We start from the raw sequence: 10,312 nt of genomic DNA, 5'->3' as shown, positions 1-10,312 counted from the left end.
TGTGTGCACCCAAGATCCAGAGAGGAGAATGGAGAAGGGATTGCGGCATGGCCATCTTTCCAGGGGATGATTTCTTGTTTTCTGTCTCTCTGTCCCTCTGGCATGCACACACATTCTATAGCAAAAAAAAAATGTCTAAAACAAAAAAAGGGGGGAGTAACCACCTGTGTGTGTTTGTGTGTGGGTGTGTGTGTATATAAAATACATGTTTAAATAGTGCCTAGCTTTAGTTCTAGGAACAAGGTCTAAGGGTTAGAGGTTTTTTTGAGTTTTATTTTTAAGAACTCTTACTTGACTCCAAGCTGAGCCATGTGGTCAATTAGATACTAACATGGATGGTCATTCTGTTTATAAACCCATCTGTCCACAACATGCACTCCCAGTAGGAATGTGAAATAGTGCAGCTGCTTGAGAAACAGTGTGGAGGTCCCGCCACAGAGTAAACACTGAATTGGCCTAAGATCCATAAATCTCACTTCTGACAGTATGTCAAAAAGAATTGAAAACAGGCTCTGGAAAAATTTTTATTTGTAATCTCAAAGAGGTGGAGGCTTTCCAAATGTCCATTGACAGAAGAGTCAGTGAAAAAGTGGTATATACATGCAATGGAGTATTATTCAGCCTTGAAAATGAATAGTTTTGTCACAAGCTATACAACATGGATGAACCTTGAGGTCATTAGACTAAGCAAAATAAGCCAATGAGAAAAGGACAGATCCTGTTTGGTTCCACTTATTGTGAGAGATCTAGAGCCGGTGGAATCACAGGAACAGTAAGTAGAACGCTGGTTGCCAGGGTCTGGGGTGAGGGAGATGAAGAGTTACTCCATAAGTAGAGTTTCCGTTTAATTGATACAAAACGAAAAAGTTCCAGAGATCTGTTATGCAATGTTAATATAGTTAACACAAATGAAATAGACACTTAAGAATGACTGTGAAAGTAGATTTTTATTGGGTCATCAAGAAAGTTATGACACATTTTTGCAGAGAGAAATAGGTCATGACTTTTCCAACAACCAAATATATTGTGTATATTTTACCATTATTAAATTTTTTCATGTAAAAAAAAAAAACCACAAATCTTTCTTGCTTGGTATTTGGCATTTTGATCATTCAGTGAGAAGCTTTGTAATTAGGAGGAAAAAAAAAAAACAAAACCCTAAGACATACAATCTGGTTTGAATCCAGATTAGCTAGTTGATTTAGTTAGGCTGTTTGACCTTTCTGCTTCCTTTACTTTATTTGAAAATAAAGTTAATAGTTTCAAGTTTGTTACCATGGTCAAGATAATGTCTGTAAATTGTGCCGGCATAAAGCAATCAGAAATAAATCCCAGCCATAACTCAGAGCTCCAGTTAGTATTAAACTTGTAAGAGATTTTTGTTTTCAGGTTTTGTTACAAGGTCTGAACAGAGCCAGCCTAATAAAAAGGGAGTCTCATGATAACCATCCACATACCTAGAGGTTGTAGATAAAGTCCTTGTCTTGTAAGTGGCCCTGCTGTAATCCTGTACTTTGTCCTTCCAAAAATCCTCATCTCCATATTTCTGAAATTGGTTTGGTCACCTCGACTTGATTTCTTCAGCACTTTGATTTAGTATTTTATTTATTACTCACATGACAAGTAAATGACTACCGAGTGTCTGCTGTGGGTCAGACAAAGAGTGAAAGAGGAAGACGCAGTGACGCTTTCCCTGCCCCACGACTAGTTTGTCTTCTGTCCTCTCTACCTAATAACAGCCCAGCATGGGTATTTGGCAGGAAATTCAGATTTCTTTTTCCTGATGACTATTGAACCTGAACACCATGTATATGCCTTAAGAAAGGGAGGAAAGGAGGGAAGAAAGGGGAAGGGGGACAGAAACAGGAAGGGGAAGGGAGAGAAGAACAAGCATTCTGTTGTACAATAGAGAAGTACATGAAGGAAGATAAAGATTGGCCCCTGAAGGACTGTCTGACTTGGGAGTAAGTTCAAGAGAGGTCTCATTAAACTGACTTTGCATCATTTCAGTGATAAGCAATACCATTGCTTTAAATGGCAAGAGTCTTCTGCTAAGCTACTTAAAAAGGTTGTAAAGAATAAAGAGCAGGGACCAGCAGTTAGCGTAATTGCTATGTTGCTGGACTCCCATGTAGTCAACTGTGGTTCAAGTCCTGGACCCGGTGGCTTAAACTCACGCTGGGTGCATGGGTGCATGTGCAAGCGTGCCCAAGATCCCAAGAGGAGAATGGAGCAGACGAGATTGCAGTGTGGCCATCCCCTCCTGGGGGTGATTTCTCGCTTTCTCTCTCTCTGTCTTTCTGGTGAGCGCAAGCGCCCAATAAGAAAAAAACCTCTCCAAACAAAGAAAAAAAAAAGAAGAAGAAAAAAGAGCAAAGCCGTATAGTTTATACCACTCAATTATCACATGGCAGTAAAGGACCATTTGTAATAGGGGAAATCTTTGTGAAGGAAAATGAGAGTTAAACAAACCAAGCCAAGGAGAGAAGCTTGAAGAGATGCCTGAATACCTGGCTGGGGTTTTAGTGGATGTGTGGACTGGAAATCAGCTTATTTCACCCTCTTTGATACAGTCGTCCATCACCAGCACAGGGAAATGGCATGTCGATCATTTTGCATCATTTATCAAACGTATACATGCTGCATTTGGTGCACAAGGAGGAGACAAGGTATGCAGGAAATTCAGACCTCATTTTTAAGGACATGCAGTGTAAAAAGTTCTTCACAATAAAACATCAGCGATATGTAATAATGTAGATAGGCGAGCTTGGCTGTACGACTTGGCTTCTGTGCTACTTTGCCTGCCCATTCTGCAAGAATGCCATATTTTCAGCAAAGATGCGGGCTCCTTTTTACTCCCATTTAACTTTTATTGGTTTTACCTTTCTCCAGTATTGTGTGACTAACACGTGGATGTGAAGGGAAGTCTTGGAGAGCCAGTTGCTCTTTTTTCTCTCTGCACGGAGTGGGTTGAGGGAAGGATGTCAGTTGTGCAGAGACCGAATTCTTGACAGACTAAATGGAGAAAGGGTAATATATACCTAAAATATGTACAGTATGTTATGTTCTCTTCATCAAAGCTTCTCTTCTCTCTTGTCGAAATGATTAAATAGTGATTGGGGCGGGTGTCGGAAAATGAGGGAGAGAGCTAAACTGTCCAAAGTCTGGGAGGTAAGTCTAAAACCAGGAGGTAGAATTTTCCATACTACAAGTTCTAACTGCTCAATCCAGTAGCTTTCGAGAGAACAGATATTGTTACTAGCCATCCTCCTACTACTACTGCCACTACCATGTCGCATTCAACAACTCTGACCTGGTGCACACCAGTCCCCTGTGTTTAGAGGCGAGAAATCATCTCTGAGCCAAGCACTGTGGAGGATTTCTTCCCTTTTGCACTATTCCTTAAAAGGCCTGATTCCCTGATAAAAGAATTAGCTGAAAAGAAGACTTTTAGAGCCTTTTCATTTAAGATAATAAATGAAAGGAGGCTGGCAGGTGGCATGGTGGTTAAGGGTGCTGGACTCCCACATGGCCAACCACGGTTCGAGTCCTAGACCTGTTGGCTTGCTTTCTTGCTTTCTTGCTTTCCCTCCCTCCCTCCCTCTCTCTCTCTCTCTCACTCTCTCTCTCTCTTTCTCTCTCTCTCCCCCTCTGTCCCTCTCTTGTTGGGTGTGAATGAATAAATAAATAAACAAATAAATAAAGTTAAATAAAAAATTCAAAAAAACCCTTGAATTATAGTCAGAGTAATTTAGGTAGGATGTGAGCAAGACCTTACCAGATGAGAAAGCAGAATAAATGAGTTTATTTTCCTAGTGCCCAGCCCCTAGTCTTAAGTGTAACTGGCAAGTGGTGAGATTGTGACCTGAGAAAAGTTCACCATCCTGAGTCTGCTTCCTTCCCAGTACAGACAGGGAGTTGTTTCTGGTTATTGCCTAAGCCTTTCTGCTGGAAGGGCGCTGGATATGGTAACTGTCAGAATAATTAGTTACTGTAAAAATCAGGATGATTATGTAGGAATCTCCCTGGAGGAGTTTAGCTAGGACCTGATGAGCCACAGAGGCTTCATATTTTTATTTACCTTCTCTTAAGAAAGCTGTTCCCATTTTCCCAGTTCCATAATGCTGACTAATATCAACTGGCTTGTTCACTTAAGCTCTAGATCACAGCCCAGGATAAGCATATAGAGTATCTCTGTAATAATGGTGAGAAGTGTAAGAAATGGAAATATATCAAGGCAAAGTTTTCAATCTGGTCTATATGCAACATCAACATTTTAAAATGATTTATGAAGTTATTTTTAACACGATCTTAATGGCTTTGTTTCTTTCTAGACTAAATGCTTTGCTAAGAATGAATTGCTATTTCTTTCCACTGAACTCTTGTTCTTTCCAAAGCTAGCATGAGTGTTTTGTACCTGTTAAAGGAAGACACTTTGCAACAGACAGTCCCTTGCATTTTCATTTTCCTTTACGTTAATTTGCAGCCCAAGAAGAGACTCATTATGGACCCTAAATCAGATTCAGAACATTTTTCAAGACTTGGGTTCTATATCTCTTTTTACTGATTTCTTATCTAATGATAAAGACTAGCTGTGCTTGGATTTAGTGCTTCAGAGAAGATGTACAGTTCTAGGTAGAAATACTTCGATTCCTAGAATGTTACTCTAACCATCCTCCTTCCAACTTCCAGCCTTTCTAGCAAGGTACCACTCCTACATTTCCATGTAATCCATTACTACAGTCATTGCTGCAACACCAGGGCGGACACACTCACCTCCGTGCATACTCGGAATACTCGCCGGTATACGCTAGATGCTCAATGAGTATTTGCCAAATAGATTGAGATAAGATACAGTCCTTAAGGTTATATTTGTCAAGCGATTTTAATCTACTTGACTTTGATCGATCCTGGGGTAATGTCATTTTTGTTCCCCTAAAGTTAATAGCTTTCAATTTCCAATTCATTTATGAGAATAAAGAGGTACTTGTGCACAGGTAGTGGAAGGGTTTTTCAGAACACCTTCAACTTGTCAACTGTTAAATATTTACTCTCAGGGAAGGTGTCAGGGACACTAAGCTGTCCTGTAATTTCGGCCTATGCTTTCCCAGAAATAGAATTGGTTCTATTTCCTCAGATTAAATATTAAATAAAAAGAAATATGATATCAACATTGCTTTCCATTAAATTTCCAGGGTTGTGGTTGTCTTAGTTAAAAATAAATCCTTGAAGAAAATATTAAATATTTCAAAGTCATAAAAATCTCAAAGAGCAGATTCTAAAATACTCTCTCTTTAGAATTCTAAGACTGGCGTGTTGACTATCTTAGACTGGTTGAATAAAAACTTTTGAAATGGTATAAAAGACTCTGGGTTCTGCATTAATCAAGATTGACAATATTTCTGTTATTCAAAAATATTTTTATTTTTTCATTTTGTATCAGGAACATTAGATATTAATTGAACATATTTATTTAAATTAAAATAAGGACAAGTGATCATTAAATGCCCTTAGCTTTCAAAACATGAGAGTCTCTGAAGCAAATAATGTTTTTGACAATTGCAGAGAGTTCTGAGGGAGCATCTTTTTTTTCTCTTTTTCCTCTCCTATGATTTTATACCATATTAGGGGAACCTCGTTTCCCTTGTCAAATTAGAGATCTAAAATTATTGGGTAAATGTCGTAAGCCTGGTTTTCCCAAAGAATCGACAAAGCAGTCTCAGGAAAGGTATTATTTCAGTTAATTAGTGAGTAGTTCCAAGTGCAAGTGGGTCTGAAATTAATCTACTTTTTCTCCTACTCTCCCTTGATGTGTGTTGGTAATACAACCAATTTCTTTTAAATACTTGACATTAGTTAGGCACTTCAGTACACTATAGCTATCAACTATAATTATAAAAATATCATAATTATCCCCCTTCTCCAAAGGAAAGACACAATAAATAAATGTATGAGTTTTCATTGTAAATATTTGAATTTTTCTAAACATGGAACATCTATAAGAACTAACTAAAAAGCATATTTATATATTTAAAATGTTATTTTATAACAGGTTATTCAGGATCTACTGACTAAAATGTGAAGAATTGTCCTACATATTTATAGAAGAAAATTCTTCAAGTGATATATGATAGAAACAAACACAAGCTATGATGGTGTTGTGTGTAGAGACTACATACCCGATTTTCACTCAAATTTATGAAAGCTCTGACTTCAAGTAATGGTGGAGGATCTTCCATTAGACTAAGCCTCCTGCTGATGAGAAATCATAATCTCTGGATAAAATCAAGCTGCTATAAGTTCCAGACTCTTTATAACAAACACATCACTCATAATTTTAAAAATACTAAACAAGGGGCCAGTGGGTGGCATAATGGTCACATCGCTGGACTCCCTTGTAGTCAACTAGGGTTCGAGTCCCAGACCCAGTGACTTAAAACTCATGTCGGGCACATGTGTGTGCATACCCAGGATCCTGAGCAGAGAATGGAGGAGAAGGAATTACAGTATGGCCATCCCCCCTCTTGTTTTCTGCCTCTCTGTCTCTCCAATGAGTGCATGCACCCTATACCAAAAATCTCTCTTAAAAAAATTACTAAAAATACTAAATTACTAATCTCTCTTAAAAAAAATTTACTAAGTCAACTATAGAATGTGGCCTACAACCAAAGAAAAGTAAAATAATACAAACAGGGTCCCCAGGTTGCATAGTGGTTAAGGCACTAGACTTCCATATGGCTAACCATGGTTGGAGTTCTGGACCTGTCAGTTTGAAACATACCAGATGCATGTACATGCATGCCCAAAATCCCAGGAGAAGAGGGAAGAGAAGGGATTGCAGTATGGCCATCCTGAGGGGTGATTTCTTACTTTCCTTCTCACTGGGTCTGTCTGTCTCTCTTTCTCTGGCAAACGCATGTGCCCTATGGGAAATAAAAAATAGAAATGGACCCACAGATGACTCAGCCATTGGCATTGACAGACTTTAAAATGCCTATGATGAATATGTTAAATAATCTGTAGAAAAAAAAAAGGACCAGCTTGGTGTGGCAACAGTGATGTGTTATTCAAGCAAAGCTGGGTCAGTTTGGAAAATCATAGATCATGGGTTTGGTTCTCTGGTCAATATTTACATACTGGGCATTTGTATCTATGGTCCTGACTGGCTGGGAAGGCTGGGGGTAGGGACTGCAGAGTGAGACTCTATTGAGGTGCCCCCCCTTCCCCACCTCTTTTTTCTCTGCCTTCCTCTTTCACTAATAAAAGAAAGAAAAACTTAAAATTACATTCTTTAAATTATCATAAAATAGGTGGCAATTCTAGAATTGAAAACCACAAAATCTGAATATAAAAATTATTGGGGTGGTATAAAAAGCAAAATAAATACAAAAGAGGAAAGAATTGGTGGACTTGAACAAAAAAACATAGAAACCATTCATAGTAAAACACAGAAATAAAAAAAAAATCAAATACACCATGTGGATACACCATATTCCACCTATGGAATAATAGGAAGTTGACTAAATCCATGCAGTGGAATACGGGAGGCAGAAGAGAAAGTGAATGAGGCATAAAAGTATATTTAATTTCAGAATTCAATGATAAACTGCAACCCCATGATCAGGAAACTTTAGCAATACCCTAAGGAGAATAAATACAAAGAGAACCATGCAGAAGCACTTCATATTGAAACTGCTATAAAACGGAAATGGAAAAAATTTTAAATAACTGGAGAAAAAGACACATTGTCAATGGGAAAGCAACAATGAGAATGTGAACTGACTTCTCATCAGAAACACTGAAAGCCAGAAGACAATGGAACATCTTCAAAGTGTAAATAAAAGATATCTGTCAACCTAGAATTTACATACAGTAAAAATATACTAATAAAAGGCTAAAAGTTTTAGATAAGCAAAACTGAGATAATTAATCACTAAAGGAATTCCTTCCATTTAATAGAAATGATACCACATAGAAGTTTGGAACTAAATAAATTCAGGAAAGAAGAGGAAAAAGCAGTAAATATATGGCTAAATGTAAAAGTCTTTTTAAGTTATTTAAAAGTTGATTATTTAGTGACATCAGGTGAAGTGGTGGATAAAGCACTGAATTCCCACTTGGCCAACTGAAATTCAAATCCTGGACCCAGCAGCTTGAAAATCATGCCAGGCACAAGTGTGTGCATGCCCAAAATCCTGAGAGAAGGGATTGCAGTGTGGCCATTCCCCCAGGGAGCGATTTCTTTTCCTCTCTCTCTCTCTCTCTCTCTCTCTCTCTCTCTCTCTCTGACAAGTGCAGACCCTTTATGGCAAAAGCCTAAAAGTAAAGTCAGTTGTTTAAACAAAAGTGTCATCTGTTATGAAGTCTGTAAAATATATACAAATAAAATATATAGCACACAAATACAATAGTGTAAATGAAATGTTACAGATTTTCATCTTATACATGAAGTGGTATATTAATTATGTACTGTATATAATATTAATGTTGTGACTATATAACATAATGAATTAGACTATGATAAGGATACTTATTATAATTTCTAAGACAACTGCCCCCCCCCAAAAAAAAAAAAAAAAGGTTTAGCTGAAAAGCCAAAGAAGAAATAGACAATGATTATTGAATAATTAGAATACTTAAATAATACTCAACCTGAAGAAGGACAAGAAAGGAGAAACAGAAAAGCACAAAGGAGTGGAAAAATACAAACAAATAGCAAACGGGTGTGCTCTAGTTTCAGAAAGAGGGCTGTAATTTTCCATACAGAGAGAGCACAGATGGATTTTATCTTAATTTGGTTTAATTTTAAACATATAGAATGTATGGCAGTAGAACAAGGGAGGGAATTAGAGAGAGTTCTCCCTCCTATGTATAAATGGCAGGAATGAATTCCTGATCTTAAAAGAACATTGGATGCTGGTATTTCTGAAGAGACTACTTGGCATGGTGGAAGAAATCCAATCCTCCGGGCAGAGGCCAGCCTGACTATAACTCTAATTCCAGCCGTTTCCTTGCCATGTCACCTTGGGTAAGTACATGAATCCCTTGGAGCAGCTTTCTCATTTATCAATGGAACTACTGATGCTTTTCTCATGGAATTACCATTAAGATCACAAATATAAAGTGTCTGAAAGATACCAGGCATCCGAAATATGTGATTTCACTTTCTTTCAACCCTACAACTGCCTAACTCACATAAAAGAGAAAATAGTCAGAATTTACAGTGAAAATACCAATATGAGAATAGCTTTGCAATTAGATTGTAACCGATACCTTTTTTTTTTTTTGAGAGGTTTTTGCTATAGGGCATGTGCGCTCACCAGACAGACAGAGACAGACAGAGAGACAGAAAGCGAGAAATCACCCCCCAGGGGGGATGGCCACGCCCCAATCCCTTCTCCTCCGTTCTCCTCTCAGAATCTTGGGCACACATGCACACGCGCCTGGCGTGAGTTTAAGCCACTGGGTCCGGGACTCGAAACACTGTCGACTACGTGGGAGTCCAGCGACATAGCCATTACACTAACTGCTGGTCCCTGTAACTGATATCTTTTAGTTTATCTTTGGCTAGATTGGGAGGTTTTTGTTGTTGTTGTTGTTTTGGAATTAAAAAGAATGAGACCTAGAGAATAGAAGTGAAATAAGTGTCTTTTCTTGAAAATACTTTCCAAGTCATGAATTCCTGTCAACCAGCATTGGCTTTGAGCAAATTTGTCCTGTTAAGGATATATTCTGGGTTCATCTTCCTAGATGTAATGCCTTAATGTACTCCTCCATGCTTTTCAGAAAAATCAGACCTGAAAGAAAGTCGTTTTGACCTTCATGTGTGCAAGGTTTTGCTCTGAGGCTAACACAAGAGAGCATTCTGCCCAGCCAGCAAAGTGCACTTCTCCACCTCACTAATGAGATTACTGTCACTGGGATGAAATATGAGATCTGGACTAGCCAGTTTGCATCACTTCAGAATTCTGCCCAGGGAAAACTTGTTCATTATGTTAGTGCTTTAAAAATCAAGGGAATTGGAAAAAAAAAATTATTACCTCATACAATTTCATTGCCCTCCCATAATGTTACTATGGCAACTCTGCATCCTCTCTCCTGTCTGGTCCAACTGCATGTGTTGCCTTTTTGAGGCAGCCTCCCTCGATCCCGTTGTCAAGCATTTTCCAATTGGAGGTCACTGCTGTTGTTTGCAATTGAAGAATTGCTTTTAGATTGAGGACCCACCCTAAGTAACATTATACATTCAATGTATTAATCAATTTCTAGAGATTGAGAGCACGTGAGAATTATTTGTATGGGGGGGGAGGGA

General features: G+C 38.2%; 1 protein-coding gene across 1 annotated transcript in view; it reads left to right on the top strand.

Annotated features, from left to right (window-relative positions):
* The window catches only part of ANK3 (ankyrin 3), a 743,189-nt gene that overhangs the window by 537,390 nt on the left and 195,487 nt on the right, over nucleotides 1–10,312 (top strand). The window lies entirely within an intron of this gene.

This window comes from Tupaia chinensis, unplaced genomic scaffold (genome assembly GCF_000334495.1).
Source record: "Tupaia chinensis unplaced genomic scaffold, TupChi_1.0 Scaffold000199_1, whole genome shotgun sequence".
NCBI lineage: Eukaryota > Metazoa > Chordata > Mammalia > Scandentia > Tupaiidae > Tupaia > Tupaia belangeri.
The sequence above is the reverse complement of the archived record's forward strand: the minus strand, read 5'-3'. Positions and strand labels throughout refer to the sequence as shown.